Here is a 21861-nt window from a genome sequence, read left to right on the forward strand (position 1 = left end):
TTCTCTGTACACCTCCTCTCTCGGTAGTCTCATATCCTCCTTTGGCTTACAGTACCATCTGTATGCTGATGACACTCAAATCTATCTGTCCACCCCTGACCTGTCTCCCTCAGTCCTGGATAAGGTCTCATGCTGCCTGTGGGCCAAATCATCATGGATGTCTGACCGATTTCTGAAACTCAACCTGGATAAAACTAAACCCATCACCACCCCCCCTCAAATTCCAAATCTCCCCCTGACATATTTCTAACTTTTAACAACACTGTTATTCAGCCCTCCCCTCAGGCACGTTGTCTTGGTGTCACCTTTGACTCGGCCCTCTCATTTACCCCCCATATTCAGAACATTTCCAGGTCCTGTCACTTTTATCTACGCAACATCTCCAAAATCCGCCCCTACCTGTCCCCTGAGTACCAAACTCCTTGTATATGCTCTTATCATTTCTCGTCTGGACTACTGTAGCATCCTTCTCTCTGGTATTCCAATAACCCGACTTTCTCCTCTACAATCTATTATGAATGCTGCAGCCAGATCTCTAAACTGGCTTCCATTTCACCTTAGAATCAGATTCAAGCTCCTGTGCTTTGCCTTCAAATCCCTACAACCTCCTCTACAGCCTACCTTTCTGACCTGATAGAAAAATACTCCCTAAGCCGCTTTCTCCCTTCCTCCAATGACCTACTAATGACATTCTCACTCACGCACCTCATCACACGGACAGATACAAGACTTTTCTAGAGCTGCCCCAATTCTCTGAAATGGTCTTTCTCATCCTGTTGGGCTTGCTCCTACTTTCTGCTCATTTAAAAGAGCACTCAAAACCCATTTTTTCAAACCTGCCTACCCATCTTTTTCTGTCTTTTGAAACCATCACTACTTCCCACCACTACATATCTCCCATCCTATTGTGTGTAAATTTCCCCACCTACTAGAATGTAAGCTCTTCAGGGCAGGGTCCTCTCCTGTACCACTATTTAATGTACAGCGCTGCGTAATATGTTGGCGCTATATAAATCCTGTTTATTATTAATAATAATAGTAATAATAATGATAATAACTTCTTCAACATTACAAGAACATGTCCAGTTTAATGTGACTAACAACTACTAGACATACTTTCTGCAATCTAATTTGACTACTGGCCAAAGTACCCAACAAAGTTTTTAGCATCTTAAGTAACTGTCCCTGGTACAAACACATCACATCCATCTTCCCTATATTTTGTGTGTATGTGGGACTGCAATATTACTTTCTTTTTATGATTATAGTTGGCTACTAGTTTTCTGTAAAGAATTGCTTTTGATTTAAAGTTTTAAACTTTATTTTTAAGTTATCCTAAATTCAAAAGACAAGGTCTTAAAAATGAGCTACAGGTTCTGTACTATTTTACAGAAAAAGTTTATGAAGAATGGTTTAGCTTTAGATGCATAACTTACAACCCCTCACTGAGAATCATTAGCTTACAGGCAAAAGGCATCAAACTTTGTACACTCCCCACAGGTACCTTTTTGATTGTTTCACATCCTAATTAAGTATTTAAGTCAAGCAATAAATAGCTCTGTCAATACTACGACATGAATCTTTCTCTTACTGAGGGTTAATTGCCTAAAACAGCATCCTAACAGCCGTAATGCTCTTGTATTATGCTTGCAGATAATTTAGGTTTCATTTAAAATGCACTTTTTTGGCCATATGCTATCTACTTTAATCGCTACAAATTTTCTTTAAATGAATAACATCTGTGTTCTTTATATTCACTGCTGGGGGTATAAATCAATCAATTGTTGCCTTTGCAGTTGCTAGCAAAGAATTATGGTCTTACATTACTATCCTATTTACATAAAAAGAGCAGAATGTTAAAGCTGTAATGGTTTGGGGGCAGCTGAATATGTTATTTTTTGAGCTTGTACTACTAAGAATTTACAGTAGGTCAGAATAGAAGTGAGAGTACCTTGTGCCATGTATGTCACAGATAAGTTCATGTTTGAAAGATATACAGTCATGCATAGCCTTAGGTGTTTAGGTTGCTAGTGATTCCTGTGATAGAAATCTGGGAATTTTATACACTAATAGATGCAAATGTTAGGAAGAGTAGCAGCAAGGTTAATTAAACTAGCCAAGGTTGAGTCAGGCAACATATACAGCATCTGAGTTTTTATTGCTGTCTGCATGGTTAGGTGTATAGGGCAAAATAAATTCTAAAAAAATAAAAATAAAAGCTGAGACAATAGATTTCCTGCAATGCCACATTCCTTGTATCTGTTCACTTTTTCTTAAGTACCACATATTGGGCCTGATTTATTAAAGCTTTCCAAGTCTGGGGAGGATACACTTTCATCAGTAAAACTGGGTGATTCAGCAAACCTGGAATGGATTTCTTCAATTTTATGTACATTTCAAATGCATGGCACCAATTGAAACATCATCATGTCATGTTAATGTGTTGTGTGACACTTTCTTGTTTACATATTTTTAAGCTTATTATGCATGTATTAATAAAGATGACATATTGTGGGATTCTGGGTTCAAATATATGTATAGTCAACCTTTTACTTTAGGGTAAAGTGGAGACGGGTTAAAAATCTCAGTTTATTTTTTAATGTCTGTGTACCATGTGGGGAAATTTCCATCCCAAAAACCTATTGGAAAGTTAAGGAAATGTTAAAAAGCAACTGTCCCCAGACCAGGTTTACTTATTGCAAGGTTTTAATTCCTATCCTGGTGTGGGGACAATTTTAAAATGTTACATTTATGCTTACTTCTGGATAGCAATGGTCGTTTGTGCAAAGAGGGAGGAATCTCCACAATGGAGACTTAATAATAAAAAAATAAATCTGTATATTACCAGCATTGCTCCGATCCCTGGATATTTAATGTAAATATTTATGTTATTAGAATACAATATTTGAAAGCCTCAAACCGGCCCCCCTTCAGGCAACAGTGATTACTGGTTTGAGGCTGCAAAAGATAGCATTCTTGCAAAGTACTATCTGTCATATGGTACTGCACCACTTTATATTTGATCTGTGCCAGCTTGGGATGCATCAACCTTTTTCATGAACAGCAAAAAAAGATCCAATCCTTCCCTTTACTATTCAAAATACAAAAAAAAAAGGCTTTTTTGTAAGGATACATTTATTAGTTCCACTTTATCTGGTTTGGATGATTCCCTTCACTTCCTATCCTGGAGGTGCAACAGGAAATGGGAGGAACCACTAAAAAGTAAAAGAAATTTCCCTTTTAGATGGATCCACGGACAATGAACGTCGCAGGCTGTACACACGCCAGATTCTCGCCCGATATCCCCCCTGAGACGATTATCGGGAGAGAACAATTTGACGTGTGTACATAGCTTAAGACAGCAATAAAGATAAGATAGGAGTTTGGTTTTTCCTCACCCTCTACAAAACAATTTTAAACTATATATTCACTTTAAAAATACAAACCTTTGGATAATGGTTCTGCATATTTTCTGAGAGATAATGGAATAATAATAAACAACAATTTTTAGAAAATTTGAAGGTTTTTAATTCTTGTATTTATTCTATGTGAAAAGAGATTTTGTCATTTACAGGTCATCTAAAACAAGTTAAATTTATGTCCCATCAATGTAATATACAGCCTATATGCCACCTATAAATGCAAGTTCATACTCATACTTACTATACTGTATATTCCATTTTGTGTACTTTTCCTCTTTTCAAATATTTATTTCCCAGGAATTCCGTTAGCAACATAGCATTGTTAGTAAACCCTCTACATTTTTCTTTCTAGAGGTCTCCAAAAATTCGGAGACAGTTTCTGATTTTTTAAAGTCAGAATTTATACAGGGCTAAGCAAGTCCTCCCAAACTATCACACTCAATCTGTATTTATCTTGCTGCACAGGCACCAAATCTTAAATTATAAGTGGCAGGTGGAAGCATCATATACTGAAGCACCATGGCACTGGACAAATTTAACCAGATGCAACTTATAGTGTCCTCTGTGCAGCGAACCTAACAATTTGGCACAATATCAAGTTTGAGGCACAGAAGAATATACACTACAGATTTGCTTAAATATATCAGCAGCCTTAAACAATTTTAGATTCATTAAAATTCTTTTTCTAGAATCTAGCTCACCACATTGAATCAAAACTTAATTAAACACATGTTGGGCTAAAACTAGTAGGACATCCGTATGTGATGTTATTTTTATTATCACAATTAGGCAAATTAGGCTTTTAAAGTAAACTCAAAATAATTTTTTGACAATTTATGTTGCATTATTGATACAATCTATTGCAGAGCTTTGGGCATACTTTTCACAACTACCAATACAGGTCTGCTATCCAGAAAGCAGCATGGGTCATACCATTTTCTTTTTTTCTTAGTTTTATATCTTTACCTTACATTAAAGCAATAAACAGAAACAAACATGGGGATAATCAAGACCTAAAATATGAAAACTATATACAATTTCCATATGCTAGTTTTAAATAAAACTTTCTGTTTCTTCTAAACTTTTTTTGTATTTTTATAGCCTATTTAATTTTTTTTTTATGTCCATGCAACTTCTAGGGTGCCAGTTGTCTCAACGGCATCCAAAAGTTGTGTAAACGAAACACTTAGGTCTTACTCTTATTCTCTGCTCATCACATGGATGGCACAACCCAAGAAATATCTTTATAAAAGTATTGTACTAATGGACAGGCAGGAGACTAAAAGTTAACCCCCTTTTTTGCCTGTTGCATTCAGGAATAAAGGAACAGGTAACACCCACAGATTTACCAGCTCGCTGTGAGATTGTATATCTATTGGCCAATATGAAGACTATATTAAAACATTGGATAACTAGAGACACCCCTATGTCTCTAGATATGCTCAACGTGGTCCGAAATAAGGAGCAGAAAACTTAACACATCCTTGCTACTTGGAACAAGTTTCTATTGACTGAACTCACTAGGGCCCAATTAGTATGTTATGAACGAAGGTGTGGACCCACTGTGCCGCTGGCCAGGTAAACTCTAGAGGGGCGTAACTAAGCAGCCACCCGGTCTTCACTAGAGCCTCTGATGGTGAGGATAGGCTTGGGCTGCGGGGTAGCTACCAGGTGCCACTCCAGAACAATCCCCAGGCCAGTGGCAGCTGACCACAGGAGTCAAGACCAGGGTGCAGACAAGCAGAGTCCAAAAACGTAGTCCGAGATCAGGGTCAGGCAGCAAACAAGCAAGGTCCAAAAGCGTAGTCTGAGGTCAGGGTCAGGCAGCAAACAAGCAAGGTCCAAAAACGTAGCAAGGTCCGGTACACAGGAAAGCAGTCAGATAAATCACTAAACACAGGGTAATGCTGGTAAGCCAGAGATTGCTCAGGCAACTTCCTGCAATAGGAGGTGCCTTTAAATCCCTGCAGGACATCAGCCATAGGCTGTGGAAAACAGAGGGCGTGTGTGTGTTACCTCAGAGACACACCCAGGGCAGCTCACAAACAGAGCAAGTCTCAGCATGGAGGATACACTGATATGGTAGTGTTACCTGAGAGATAGAACCCGGCGCCCATGCCTGCGATTAGGAGCAGCGGCGCCGGCACGACCTGCAGTGCTAACATAGTAGAGGTAATGCAACTGTTCAAACACATGGTGCAGTATGATACAGAACAATTGAAGGGCGCGTTAGGAGAATTAGATGTCATATACCTAAAACCTTATTATTTTTAAATGAGTTGGGATCTTTTAGTTCGGGCTACTGCAATCTTGAGTATTTCTGTAGGTCCTACTATGTAATAGGATAGTGGACTGATTAGTCCAAAACAGTAAAAGTGATGAGTAACTGTTTTCTTTGCTCTCTATGAGCTAGGGTGTAATTTATAATCTGTAATCTCAGTACTTTTCAATGTATAGTTTATATTGGGAATTGAGTAGCAATGTTGAGTTTTGTTACAAACTATGCCTTTTTTCTTTTTGGTAGATGCTATTACAGCTCTGTGACCTATTAGGTTGACATTAGCCTTATTTTATGCACCTATGGTGAAATTCAATTTCATGGGTGCACATACACTATATATAACGTGGAAGATAATATATGTAATTGCTAATAACATTAATCCTTTTTTTTACATTTAGCATAAAAAATTATGTGTAAATTTGCATTGAAAAGTTGTGTATACTCCTGCTGAATAATGCTCTCTAGAATGCTCATTTTTGTAAGAGGGACCTATATTCAAATCAGATTGGGCCCTCTAAACTAAAAAAGAAATTACAGAAATATATGCAGTTTAAACAGGTGCTAAATAAGCTTGAGAATCTAGAATGTAATGATGAAGACTATAATGCAACACATGCAACCTGCAGGAGTTTTATATGGCTGGACAGGTAATGTGTAGACAAGGTAATGATAGCCTATACATTTCGATACATATGATTCCCAGCAGAACATAGAGGAACTCAATATGATAATGTGCATTTGTACACCAAAGAATCAACAATGATAATGTTTTTAAAAATGACATCAAAATAGATATTGGGACAAGAAATAAGTTATGAAAGTAAAAATTCTAAAAATTGAATAGGGGTAACTTTGGGCGTAATAGAAATAAAGACAAGAAATATTAGGTATATATGTGAAGTTAAGTATGAATGCCTTTAAAGTAGACAAGATTATTAGGAAAATTGGCTTTTAGACATTTCATTAAAATTTTGGGGTAATTTATAATCCTGTAATATATGGCTGCTTCTCAACAGTGTACACCTAAATACGGATTCTGTAAACCGCAATCATAACAAATTTTTCTTACATTTTTAAGTTCTGCAAAAGTGTTAGCTTTACTGGCCAGAAAAAAAAATGCAAACACAGCTTTGGATTATACCTGTGACCCAACACACAGGTATTTCATATTGTCCTATTCCGCTACTGAATTATACAATTCTTTATTAATTATACTCTCCCCCTGAAACTATAGGGTATTCTCGAACAATCAAAAACGTCAAATCTCCCCAAAATTAATAAAAAATGTACTATTTTATTTACATCAATAACAATTACTAAAACAGTTGTGCAGCACAGTCAGAGTTCACATTTTGGAGGTCTAGGACAGAAATGTTTTCCATCCAAAACTTTTTCTATTATATACTTACTCATCCCTGAATCGTTATTATGAGAACTGGCAAGTAGAACTTAAAAGTTGGGTCTGTTGATTGAGCACAATAGTAACTACATTGTTGATTATATTGATATATCCAAAACTTTTGGAAGTGCTGGAATAAACATCACGTGAGATTGTTGCTGAATATTTTAATCTAGCTGTGCTGCACAACTGTATTTGTAATTGTTTTTAAAGATATAAATAAAATAGTACATTTTTTTATTAATATTGCAGTGATTTGAAGTTTTAGATTGACTTTGGTTTCAGGGGTAATCTATAATTAACCTCCCTGGTGGTCTGATTATATATGTATTTTTAAATGTCAAACGGTACATTTGACATTTAAAAATTATTATTTTAAATTTCCCGACTGGTCCCACCCCCACCCACACACTCATGCCCCCCAGCCGCACACTCACAATGCTGGGCTGGAATAGCCAAGCGACACAGATGTCGGGCGGGCATTGCCAGGGGACGCAGATGCTGGAGAAGGCCGCAGGCATGTGGGGACCAGGTAAGCTTTCCAGTTTCATTTAAAATTCCACCCCGAGTGTGGCTTGAGGTTACCGCTTTTGGTGCTGAAAATTAACCCCGAACCACACTCGAAAGAATTATACCTGTAACCCTTCAGACACTTTTGTAGGATTTTTTTGTTTGTTATTTTTTATTTTTAAGTCATACAAAACAGTAAGCGTGGTTTTTTTTTTTTCAAGAAACAAAATCACAATCACAACCAGTCTCTAGTTCAAGCAACTTCCAAATGCCTTGGTATTATGGCTAGTAATGTGAGGTGCTAATGATGCAGTATATAGAATTCCATTTACAGGCTTAAACAAAGAGATCACAGTAAAATACCAGAACAGTAACTTACTTTTTTTGATTTCATGATGGACCTTACTCCCAATAACTCATGGAAAGTGAGAGGATGCCCTTTGCTGACGGTATTCCAGCAATATTGGGAATGTCATAGCAAATGCTGTCGGTTGGCTTTTCCTATTCGGTGAATATGAGAGATGATAATGCATGATATAGTCATATCACAAACAGGCAGCCATTTATATTGGCAACAAAGTAAATTAGGTTTTGTTCTTTTCGCATTTTTCTAGTTATTCACTAGCAATTCAAGTTGCCCAACTAGAATGTAAAACATACATTTAGAAACCCCTTAGACTTGTTTTTTTATCAATATATACAAAACATTCCTTTAATAAAAGGTGTCTTTATTTAGCCAATTAACAGATCATAGCCAACTGTTTGACTATATAATTTTGTTTATAATTTACATATTCACTTTGCTAGTTTACAGCTTATGTAATGATTAACAGCCCTGTGTACTCAGTAGTTCAGGATCATCTTGTAGGCGTCAGATATTTCTGCTGTTTATTCATACTATTTAATGAGGGCTGTACATCTCTATGTACAAATTAATGCAAATATTATTATACATTTAGAATGTTACCAGTTCCCAATATTAAATTATTCTTGCATAGAAATTCAAACATATCCTATCTAGATTGATTCAGATGTCTAAATAATATGAGCCTGCAATTTTTATTATGAAGAATTGTACTGCTGTAGCTGGAATAACAGTCACATAGAAAAATGAGGAGAAACGACAAGTGCAATGTAACGTACACACATGCAGCCTATTAATAACGTAAATGCATTCAAATAGAAAATTTTATAACTGATTCACATTCAGCCTAATGAAGATTTTTATGTTTGCGCAAGTTTGCGTTTTTATTAAATTTACCTAATATATCCTAAAGTATTACATTTTTGCAACATTTTACATTCAAATGACGAGGTTAACACTGACTAAGTAAAGTTTTAACGGTACTCAGAAGATTTTCTTCTAGGTTTTACTATATTACTTATCTTTAAACAGTCAACAAATCAGGTTTTTGCTAAGAAGAAACATAATCTGAACATGTTGATGAAAGGATATTTAACAATTTTTCTTAATTGCCCTAAAATATTTCACTCAATTACACTTTTAATGTTTAATAGACATTTTGCATGTCATGACAGAAAAACATTTAATAAACAATATCATAAAAATGTGCATTGCCTGCCATTTGGCCTAAAAAACATGTATCAATGTATGGCTGCTAACTGACATACTTATTAGCCAGGTTATTGGCTCACAAAATATAGAAGCTAAAGAATCAGCATCAAAGCAGAGAAAACAGCATTTTAGGAAGGAGTTTAGCCCTCACATACTACCTATTTATACCATTACAAAGTCAACCATGGCAATACGGTGGCTCAGAGGTTAGTACTCTCGCCTTTGCAGCACTAGGTTCCAGGTTCAAACAGGACCCTTTATACTGGCATTATCTTCTGTGGTGCTATACCAGGGAAGAAAAACAAAATAATAAAAGAAGAAGAGAGAAGAAGTTGTTGCGTCTGGCGCTCCGGCACGCAGGACTCGATGGAAGAAACCTCTCGACAGATAGACTGATCTGCAGGATTAAAGGTAAGTGTGTTTTTTTTTATTTTGGTTGTTTTTGTTCCACTTTAAGAAGATAACAGGTGATTTGCAAGGTATTTGATGAAGACTGAAGCTCTAGCACTCCAAACGTTGCCAGGGGTTCCTTGAGCTGTGGCTGATTTTCTTCCCAGAAGTTGATGATTGCATGTTTCCAGGGCCAACACTATTTGACAGAGCCAGCTGCTTAAAACCAAGGATGATTTCAGACGTCTGTAAAGGTAACAGTTTTACCACTAATGTATGGGGCATTCTACTCATTTGCAACTAATCCTACTGACATTTTTTCCATTGGTTATTTTCCCCGACACTTGAAAATTAGTTTTGGGGATGATTAGGAGTAAAGAGGTTAAGAGGGGTTGATTTAGGTGGATGAATTTATCTAGAAAAATTGTGTACAAAATGCTGAAACAGTGCAGTATGGTGCACCTCAAAGAGGTACTGCCAATTTGGAAAACAGTCTTTAATCTGTCATTCACACCTATGAACTAGGTTTATCCCCTTATATAAATTGGTTAACTTCCCAGCATTGACAAATTTTAAAAATATATCAGAGACAAGAGTTAAGGCATACTGGTTTTTGATGAAGATTTTAACTGGCTTTGTTAATAAATACAGAGCAATATTAAATTAACTTTCTTTTCTACAAATACTTGCTTCTATGAGAGATGTAAACTAGCCAATAACCTTAAGGTTATCGTCTAACTATTCATGTCATTCTTATGATTTGAAAAAGTGCAAGAGTTAACCAAAAAAAAAAAATGACAACCCAGTTAAAAATTCAGGGATGATGGTGAGGTCATTGTGGAGGTAACATATTGGCCTTTATTTGTTAATTAAAATTCCTAAATAAAAAATGACCATCTCAGATAATAATTTCTTTATATGACACTGAATTCTAGTATCCCAATCAATACAAGATGACTGGCTTGGTTTAAAGGTACCTTGTTTTTTAAAAGAAACAAACAGCCTACTTTCAGCCATATTTTGTCTATACAATCTATTTATGTGACCCATGCCAATATCAAAAGAGATGTGGGGTGTCTCTGAAAATGAAGAAGTGACAAAAATAACAATCATTAAGGAAACTTTCTGAATCTCAAGTGGCAAAACTTAACCCCCTCCCATTATTCTCTCACTTCCTCATGTTTTTTTTTTTTTAATACCTGTTTATGTCAAAAAACTTAGTTACCGAAATTGTTAAAGAAGACAGGGAGACCTGTGGGAATATCTCCCCTGTGAAAAAGCTTGCAGTTTTTCCATAATTTAAAATTAAAATATGGTCATTACAATAGTTTTTTAAGCCACCTGCAAACTTTTCAAGGACATTGCAAATCAACTTAACATATATTGTTACCAAACTTGCTAGAGGGTGTCATAAGGACCTGTATAAACACACAAGACATTCCATAAAGATGCATTTTCCTGTCTGTATTTTAACTTGGATTTAAAGTAAAACAAGAAAAACTACTAAAACCTCTTCGTTGGGCACATATTCTAAAATGTCCTGCTAACACTCCTAGCAATTTTTTGTCACTAAGCTATGTTTGTGTGCATGCTATGTTGCAAGCTATGTTGCGATGTGGTTGAAAAGTTGGTGAGTGCCTTAAAAAATGTTTTACAGCCATACTTGTTTTTTGATTTAAGGAAACATTACATTTTGTTTAAAGATGTTTCATTTGGGACACGTGTCTATTGCTTCCTCCCCACCCACCAAGCTCTGGTGACATACAATGTCATAAAATGACAATACAAAATGGAGTTTGTTTTTAAAGTCTGCAAGTTAAATTTGAGAAATGGCAAACATTTTTGCGAAACAAAATTCTCAATTTTGATATCACTAGTGTGTGGGTCAAGACAGCAGACTGGAGTGGTGAAATAGGTTAATGGAGTCCATCAATCTATAGGATAATTTATGTGCAACTTGAGGAAGTAGAGTACTGCTGCAAATCTCCAAGGAGTAAATGTCCTGTAAAGATCATAGTGGGAGTATATTGTTTAAGAACATTAAAAATGCCTAATGTTATGTAGAAACCTATGAGCATCTGAAAATAACAAGTGCTGACTCCAAGTGCCAACTTTATAAAAGTATCCTGACAGCCAACAACTGTAACAAATATTGGAAATCCCATTACTGTTATGTTATGTACAGGTATGGATTGGAGAGAAATCTGCATGTTAAAGCAGTACTGTCATTCAAATAAAAATGACCACTTACCTTTACCACACACCTGGCTGTCCAGGATTCTCCCTTTCTTCCAGCATGAAGCACTGCCATATGTTTCCCTCTTCTTGCTTCTTCTGCCTATGTCACCCAATCTCACACTAAGCAGGTCTGGCCTGGAAAACCCTATTCTGAGCACACTCGAGATGACTTTAGCAGAAGGAGCATCTCAAAGCCTCTTGGTGAAGAAGGCGCACCTATCCCAGGAGGCTCCGCGCTCAAATTCAGTTTTTACTGCCAGGGCAGTGAAGACAGTGGAAAGGGGGGGGTCCCTTTTTTAAAAAAAAAACATTTAAGGAAAACAAATGAGCTAATTTTTATTTTTGCATAAAGGATATATTTTGGTGATAGATCCACTTTAATGCACCTAAAGGTCACATACAGATATTTACAATCTATTTTTTTTTTTTTTTTTGAAACACCGCCACAACAACAGAACATGTGTAAACCATTTGTCTCATAGTTCTGACAAAATCTTTATTTTATAAACATAACATAGCTTCTAAGAAGTTGCTTGTTGTAGGCCAAGGGATGCTTGCATCAACATGATCAGATCATAGACTATCTTAGTTTTTATGTATCAAATCCCACAAGAGTATGAATCTAAAATCTTAAACTAAATCTCTTTTTTTGACAGCCATTTTAAAGAAAATAATCCCACTGTAGTGTATAAAATATCATGTTGTGCATGGAATTAAAATGAAAGCAAAGCAGTAACACTGAAGGGATGATGAAAGGTTTGATTTATTGCTGTGGCTATTCTGAGCCGCTTCACAACCTAAATGTACTCCAATGGAAGAAAGAATGAAGAAAGACTTGTCTACAGGGAATGACAGTTTATGAAGGCTAAACAATTATAGCTCTGGATTTGTGTGCCGAGTAAATGCACTTCATTCCCCCCACCCCCCTGCAAAAACACACTTAAGAATTAAAGAAATGAAACAAAGTATTGGTGGCACAAAGGCAAATTATCTTTAAACCTGGCTTGCACACAGTTTCTTTGCAGCCTGTGATTAAACTACAATATCAACGTTCTACATAATTGTCTGAGGTGAAGGGTGTATGAAAAGCAATAGCTTTCTTCATAATCTGTGTTTACTTTGGCAGAAAGCTCTCTTGTGTTGTGGATCTGATTTAAGTGGCATGTTCTCTATTGCAAGATTAATATATAGCTACTATCTGTACACAGCAGGAGGACTTTGGACACAGATATTGACATTTGTAGTAAAATGAGGTTCAATGCTCAACTTTATGATTAAAGTATTTTCTGTAATACTGTAACCCATCTTCTATAGGCAGAAGATAAACTGCAGTCTGTTTTTTGTGCTTTCCTTCAGAAACAGTTCAGCCAAGACTGGATGGAATCTTCCAAATAGATAATTCCCAACACAGATCTGCATCAAACTGACATCCACTCCATCCACAGGAAACCTCAGATGACACCCATTCCTTCCATGAAAATCAACAGATTGATCACTCACCTTAGCTTGGGAACAAAATCCAATAGACTTTGATTAAACTATATTACAAATCCTTCCTGACCTATCAAGCAACACTAACTTCCTAACAAAATACCTTCCCACTATGTTCGTAGCACATCCAATGGCCTTTCTGTGGACAAATGGCTTGGTGTACTGCCCACACACTCACACAGACTGTTGAAACTCTCAACCCCCTAATTCCAAATACCATTGGGATACTGAATTCTAATTTTTTGTAATCCTTGCTGGCAAGCATTCATTTTCTACTATTTACCTGACCATTGTTTTTGGCTTGGCGTACTCCTGAATTTGCCCTGCTGTGCCCCCTAGGAATAGAGTGCGATGAAATCTTTTAGTTCTGTTTCCTTCAGTTCCTAATATTGCACATTGCTAGTTATTTTATTATGAGTTGGAATACTTGGCTTTTATTTTGCCCTCTGTAACAAACCATATATGGGTATTCATTTTTGGGATCAGTTATATAACAGGCAAAAAAGTTGGATACTTTTACATTGTCTATACTGTAATCTGAGTTTTTTCTGTAATAAGTGTGATTGTCATTTTTCTTCCTTATTTACCAGGATGTGTTACTTTGTATTAACATCTGAATGTTACATTTTAGTTGGCTTACCCTTTAGGGTTCTTTCCCCTAATTTGAATACATTAGTGTTATTTCCTCCCCCCAGGAGTTTAGGCATGGCTAGACTGTTTAACTCTGGCTTCGAATTTTTGAAGTGCTGTTTAGCTGTTGCTGTCTTGATTGATATACTTGGTTATGTTATAGGAAAGTAATAGGTTTATATTACCTCTTCATGCTTTTCCATTAAAACATACCCCGGTTTGCTTGTTGTTCCTTATCAGTGTTATATTTTTGATTTAGGGATGTGCTTATCTTTAAGGCTCAAGATACTGGCTCTTTCCCTGGTTATTTTATACTTGTTAGGTGTCTCTTTTATGTTAAATACTTTTCTCCTTGTTACCATTTCCACATAGGAAAGTTGGGGTGTCCCCTAAATCCAAAGCTTTAGCCTCAGAGGATAGTAAACTCTGTTTCTCTGAGTAGCTTTAGTCGATTCTGCTTACCACTTTTTTGTCTCTTTCTTGTTTGACTCCTCTCACTTCCTCTTTTTACCCTCTTCCTTTCTTCACTTTTTTTCTTCCTTCCCTATCCCCACACTTGTTCTTATTTTATTGAGTGATGGACTGGAAATATTTGTGCACCTTGGTTAGTTGTTTCATTTGAACTATGTTGACAATTAAAATTGCATTGCTTTACTGTGTGGGGCTAAAATGCCCCATAAAAAATATTATCTGTTTTGATTGACTTGCATGGACAAAAGAGGACAAGTCAGCTTCTTCCATGGGATCTACTTCAGCATGTACAAGACTCGAGTATTGAGGACAGACAAATCCCTGTCACCTATGACAATACTGTTGGAAGGGCCTTTTTGCTAAGGAGCCATAGGGATCAGTCATTCCTTCTTCACCATAGCCTTTCACCTTCAAAGAATTCTGGGGGGGTCTGGTCTCTTATAGTTTGTTAATGCCCTTCAAATTTGTACATTGTATACACATCTCACAGTTCTGCCAAGTGTACATGTTGCCTAATTTTTTTGAGCTTTGGATACTTTGATGCCTTCTTCTTTTAGTTCTCCCCCCACCTCTCTCTACTCCTTTTTTTATTATATCTTTCAAAACTATCTTTCAAAATCTCCTTAAGTATATTTGTCACCCTCATAAAGACCCTGGTATTCTCTGTATCTTGTCTCCCCACCACCACTGAAATTTAACACTACCAGTATTGGGGTTTTTCCTTAGAGCCCCAACACTATATTCCTATGTGGATTGTTGTCCCCCTATCCCCAGTTATTTAAACATTTATTTAGCAAATTATTACTTGTTTTATTACGAACACTGTAAGATGTTTTCTGTTGTACCACCCACTGTACATTTAAGTTGTTTTCTTGTATCTTTGATGTCACAACATTTCATATTCGTATAAATAAAGAATGTTTATAAAAAAAAAGGTTGGTAATAAGCATTTTCAAAAGAAGTTTGGATTTACTAACCAATATAGTTCCCTTAAAATAGCAGCCAACTCCTGCTGTGAATTTTAATTTTAAATGTATATAAATAATCTGATCTTGCAGAGTTAATATTAATTAGTCCAATAGTAGAAAAGTTACTAATACATGACAGAGTTGTAAATCACTCAAACACCTCTTGCTAAGAAACATTTTATTTAAAAAGCTAGCAGGAAAAAAAAATTCTATACTTGCTGTCAAAAATCAAATACTAAATGCTAAGAAGCAAGGTGACACAAACAAGTACCTCGGTTTTATTTGGAAGAAAGCTATTAAATGATACAGCTGTTGTCCATCAATTTGGAATAGCCAAAGTACAGAATATAGACATGACTAATATATTATGAATTGCAAGTTTGTTCAACGTAAAATATGCCTCTGTATAGATCTTTTACATTTTTTAGCTGATTAGCTACAGATCTAGTCATTCACAATCCAGTTAGAAAGTGATTATGCTACAATGAGAAGCAACCATATAAGCTCATTACTGGGTATTGTAGTGAAATACAATACAGACAAAAAAAGAAGGCCTAACAGGCAGTGTGTAATGTGCTATTTGGTTGTTAGGTGAAGCAGCAGGATCATACTGCTTGTGGCAAGCTTTAATTTGGAAAAAAAGAATACTAGGTAAAGAAGATCATCCAGCAATGGATGTGCTCTGTGAATATCTATTTACCTGTTTCTGTTTTCTAGTTTCAAATATGAAGCCTATCAGAAAAAATAAACTTTTACAAAATGTTTTGGGCCTGTAGCATCACAAATTTCGGACAATTTTAAAACATATACGGAATATACAGTATATATAAGAAACACCCCCCCCACACACACAATATTAAAAAACACCCCCCCCACACACACATATATAAGGCAATATTGGGCAATTTATACACCTGTACATCTGCTTATGTTAGCAATTATCTAATTGGCCAGTCATGGTTCAGTGCAATGAATACAATCATGCAGATATAGGTAAGAAACTACAGTTAATATTCACATTAAACACAAAAAGAGAGAAAAAATTGTTTACCTGAATTGTGCCATGATTGTTGATGCCAGATTGGGCTTTTTCGAAACTGTAGATCTTTTTGATGTTTCACACTTCCATTAGGAAGGCATTTGGCATCTGGTAACATGTCATGTTGATGAGGATGGTTAGGGGGGAATAGACAGAGGGGTTTATATTTACATGCACAGGATATCTGAAAGAAACTCAGAAGTGAACACTGCTTACTCCAATTCTGAGTTCCATATCAAACTCAACTTACAAGTCAATCACAAAATAACAATTTTAATACTTAAATAATACATTTAAATATTACATTTTGTGTATTTTTCCCACCCAAAAAGAGTGATAACTGGGAATGAAATAGGAAGAGTGGGACTTGGAAATGAAAGGGGGAAGTCCCTCCAGACAGTTGTATTTGTGTGTTTTTATTATGTACATGACTAAATAGCCTTTACCTAGTTCTATTATGAGGAAACCTAGAATGGATTTCTTAAAATCATTTGCTATTAGTTGGCAAATGTTTTCAGTCCTGGGCCAGAATCATGCCAGGTTTGGAGACTGACCCATGACAGTCTATCTTCTCCAGAGAGCTTTAATAAATCAAACCCAATGACAGAAAAAAACTACTGTTGTGCCCTGACTAGAAAAGCTTAAATGCTCAGCATAAATCTTTAAACAATTATATAACAGTATCAAATTTAGAAACTTTTAAAAGAAAATGGTTCAAATGAGAAGTTGGCCAAAATCCTGATAGAATCCATGGCCTATTTATTTATGCCGTACCAACCATTAAACAAAATGTTGATTTTACTTATTAGTGAACCTTGGAGTACACATTTCATTAATTGTTTAGAAAATATTTTACATAACTACTTTTCATGATTTATTTCCTATTTACCCAAACAACACACCTAATTTATCTGGCTCTCTGTGTGCACTGACCTCCTTAGAGAAACACAAGAAATGCCATTAATTATGCCTTAAAGGTCAAATGTGATGATAACTACAGGATCCCTAAAAACAGAAATTGCTGATAATTATAAGTTGTGCTTAGGTGGATTATGAAACAGTCTTACCAGTACTGTAGTCATATACATTTTAAAACAATCAAATAGGATCATGTTTCATATTTCACTGTATTGATCAGCATTAGTTGGCCTTGCCATTAATCCTTTTTTTTTAGTTATATTGTCTTAATAAAACATATTTCATAATGTGTTAGAATTTACTGATTTTATGTTTTTGTTGTTGTGTGTGTGTTTTTTAGTTTTTTTTTAGTTACATATTTTTCCTACATTTGCAGATGATCTAGAGCAGCCCTTCTTTACCAGAACTCCATTGAACCCTAGGGTTCCGGACGATGTTGCTGGGGTTTCCCTGAGTGATGAACAAATGGCCCCTCAACTAATTGTGCCTGCATAGCAGCAGGTTCAGTACCACTAGGCTGAGCCGGGGGAATGACACAAATATTCTTTTTTAGTTGTTTGTAAGGGTGATATTCTGACCACCACATTAAAGGGGATATTCTACCAGTATGCCCTGTTTAATTATTATTACCAGAAGTTCCCCAAGACCTTAAAATATTTTAAGAGTTCCAACATGGTAACAAGGTTAAGCATGGCTGGTATACAGAATGGTTTGGGCTGGTTATCATTCCTAGTATTGTCAGGTCTTAGAACTCAAAATGGTTATCCTCTGTATTTTACCAATTGTATAAGGTGCTTACAAGAAGCCATTCATCTATCTACAAGGGAATGAAGATGGTGCTGTTTCTGTACCAGTTTACAGCACTATAGCAAATAGTCGTTATGTGTTTGCGTTTAGTGGCCAGCAATAATGTGAAGTTATTATCGTTGTCTAATATCCCTGCTGAGGAGATTCATTCTATCATGTTGTCCTGGTGACTATTGTCAATAGGATTGAAAGTGAGGGGGAACCCAAAACTTTGAGTGGTAATCAGACAAGAGTATTTTTTCTTTATAAGGACACTTTTTCCTTTACTTTGGAGAGATTTTCTCCCACTTTTTAATATGTCTCTATGACAGGATTTATAGGAAAAGGTCTTTACTGGCGCACAGATGGCAGAAAAAGCTCTGAAAGGGGTTTTAACCAATTTTCATATTTGAAATAATATAAATCAACCTTGTTATGTTCTAACTTATATAACAAAACATGCCTTAGCACCTGGCATTCATTAACCACAGATATATTTATAATTAAAAGTCCCAGAAGCCTGCAATAGGAGGGAGATAGGTGTAGGGCAAGCATGACTGGGTTTCCTAAAATAGTATATTGGTCAGCAAGTGGATGGTAATTGGTGTGGGGATATTGTATGTAATTGATAGCTTTCCTAAAAAAAGTGGAATTACGCCTGGGAGCCTGGTATTTCAATAGGTAATGCCTTCAAGAATGGGGTAATGGTATAATGTTAGATTGCGGACAAATATGTGAGAATGTTTTGATTCACAATTTTGTAATAAACAGCCGAGAGGCTATTTGACCTATACCCGCACGTGTTGTTACTGGGTTAAAGGGCTTTACATAGAAGGAGGTGGTTTTGCCAGGGAAGGGCTCTAACCTGCTGCAGTCAAGAATTTTTAAAACCACATTTTAGTTTTTGACAAAGCAAGTTTAGAACTCCTATCTATCTATGAGTATGTGAGAGGAAATAAAAAACATTCAGAATATATATATATATATATATATATATATATATATATATATATATACTTATATACCATACATGCTGATTTAGGATTACATGATACCACATGAACTTTGATGTCATCTGTTTGTTTGGTCTGATGAAGTGGCCTTTGTTCTGTGAAACGTGTTATCATCTTCTATATTCATGTTCAACACAGTAGATGTTCATTTAGGTGTTCAAGCAATTCTGATGGAAATTATGAAAATGAATGACCTTTAGTAAACTAAAGACTTATCTCACACTAATCTCATATAGTACAGATTTCCTTTTATTATGTACCTATATCATAAGCTATCATGTTAAATGGGTTTAGTGCGCTCCTTCATGAGGGCTTGGTACTGATAAACTAAGCAAGTACTGATCTGAAAGAGATCCTGCAGGGTAATAGTATGGAGACTCCAGGTGCCAGTTAGGCCCCGCTAAGGGTAATGTGTATTTTAGCCAAAAAGCAGACACTCAGGATGCTTTACATGCCATAGTTTCTTGAAAACATCACAGCATGCTGCCTCTCAAAAGCCCACAGACTTAATACATGCAGTGAGTTAGCCTTGATAGGTGGATGTCCTTGAGGACTATTGAGGAGTTTCAATAGCAACATTTCAGAGCTCAGAATAGCCCTTCAACAGACAACAGAATCAAAAATCAACATATAACAAATTGCACACATTACCAAAATCAATGGCTACAAGCCCTAATCTCCCAATATGTTTCTGAGCTATAGCAAGCACAAAATGCAAGACAATTGGAAGGGAATGGGGGCATCTGAATGGCGATACTTGACACCAGCGCTTGTTGGTGATATGTTGGGTAATCCTGTGGAGCTGTTACACCCAATACTTCTGTATGTCATTTTAAGTGTGTGTTGACTAGCAGATTTTTTAGCAGCAAATTTGGGCGTCGCATAATTATGTCTTGTTCTTCTTCGGCATCAATAGGAAAGAACATCATACCCCACTAAGTGAACGAACATAATTAGAATGTTATAAAGGTAATAAAATAATTAACATGGACATACCATAGCAGAGCTGTCTCTAAAAATGATTTTTTTATTTTGAAAAGTATTTGGTAATGCTCATTAAAATAAATACATATCCAGAATAGCATTCTGCCCCCTTCAATTATCATTTGAAATGATCAAATCAGAAATAGTGTGTTCTACTAGTATAGCTTGTCAGCCTCAACAAGAAATTTTTATTATTTTATTTATTTTTACAAGAACAACAGAGCATAGAGGGGAAAACATGATAATCTTAATCTTTTCAGTCCTTCAGTCTTCATTCAACCTTCATTGCTAAGCACCTAAGGCTTGCCCACTTTAGTACAGGAGGGATTATAAAATACACAGATAAAATGAATGCACCACCCATGACAGATGCTTCTATTCCACTGAATGCTGATTAAAGCTTTGATTTTTGCAGTGGTGAATGTTTTAAAACCAGAGATTTAGATTTACAATGCATGAAGGACCCTTGACAGGTAAAACACAATTTCAGACACTGAAAAGGAAAATGCAAGCATAAGAGCTAATTATCCTTCGCAGGGTCTTCTTGTCAAATTCACTTGGCAGCAACACAATCACACACTGAGAATTTCTAACAGGCATTTCCACAGCCATAAAGCTACACAAATGGCATTTGCTGGGAAGTGTAAATGTTAGAAAAGAAGGATCACTGCTATAAGGTCCATGATGACAGGGGACCCATCTATAACTACCGTATGTGCCAGGGATTTGTTTGTGTTATATTCTGCTGCATGCTGTTTAAAATACCAGAGTTTTTATTAATTTTAAGGTATTACCTCTTTAAACTAAAGTAGTGAGATTCCAGTGCCCTGTATCAGCAGTAGCCAACCGCTGGTCCGCAAGAAATTTTTGGTGGTCCGCGGCTCTGGCGGGTGCGCCCGAGCAGGGTCAGGAGAAGGATCAGGAACGCAGGCTCAGGGAAGTTGGCGGGTTGTTTCTGGACTCACTCAGACCTGCAATAGGGGAGTGGATGGGTTTTGGCATCATGACTTCACCATGGGGAAAGTTTCTTCCCTTTTGTGACACCCGGCTTCCTTCGCATAATTAAATGTAGTATGGGCATTAGCTCTTAAAACCCATCTTTTCAAGCTTCCCTACCCATCTTTTATTGTCTCCAAAAACCCTCACTTCTCACCCACCAATTCATATCCTCCTATTGTGTGCTATTTGCCCCACCTTTAAGATTGTGAGCTCTTTTTGAAAGGGTCCTTTCCTCCTCTTGTGTCACTATCTGTATCTGTCTGTCATTTGCAACCCCTATTTAATTTTCAATTTTGCGTAATTTGAGATCATCAGTTAAACTATAGTGATATATATTTATTTGGATATATATATATACTGTTTATTGGTATTATTATTAATAATAATAATAATAATAATAAATTATTATTGCACAATTCCTGTGACAATCCCTAAAACTTGCAGCTCTTTTATGACTTCATATCCATTATTGGACTGCTCTTGTGGAAGTCTTTTATACTTCGCAGCTCTATTTTACCTATGGAGCTCAAGGATCATTTGCATGTGCCTAAAGTAAATATAAAACTTAATTAAATTGATATACTTGACCACATAATCCTTGACAGTGTGAGAGGAGAGAGGTGAAGACTAGGGATGAGCGAGCAAATTTATTCTCGCTTACCTCATTCTGACCCATAGTGCCTGGGGATTGCTCACTGACAGGAGGATTCCCATGGCTGCATTTATGAATGCAGCCGTGGTAATCC

The sequence above is a fragment of the Pyxicephalus adspersus genome, chromosome 2 (assembly GCF_032062135.1).
Source record: "Pyxicephalus adspersus chromosome 2, UCB_Pads_2.0, whole genome shotgun sequence".
NCBI lineage: Eukaryota > Metazoa > Chordata > Amphibia > Anura > Pyxicephalidae > Pyxicephalus > Pyxicephalus adspersus.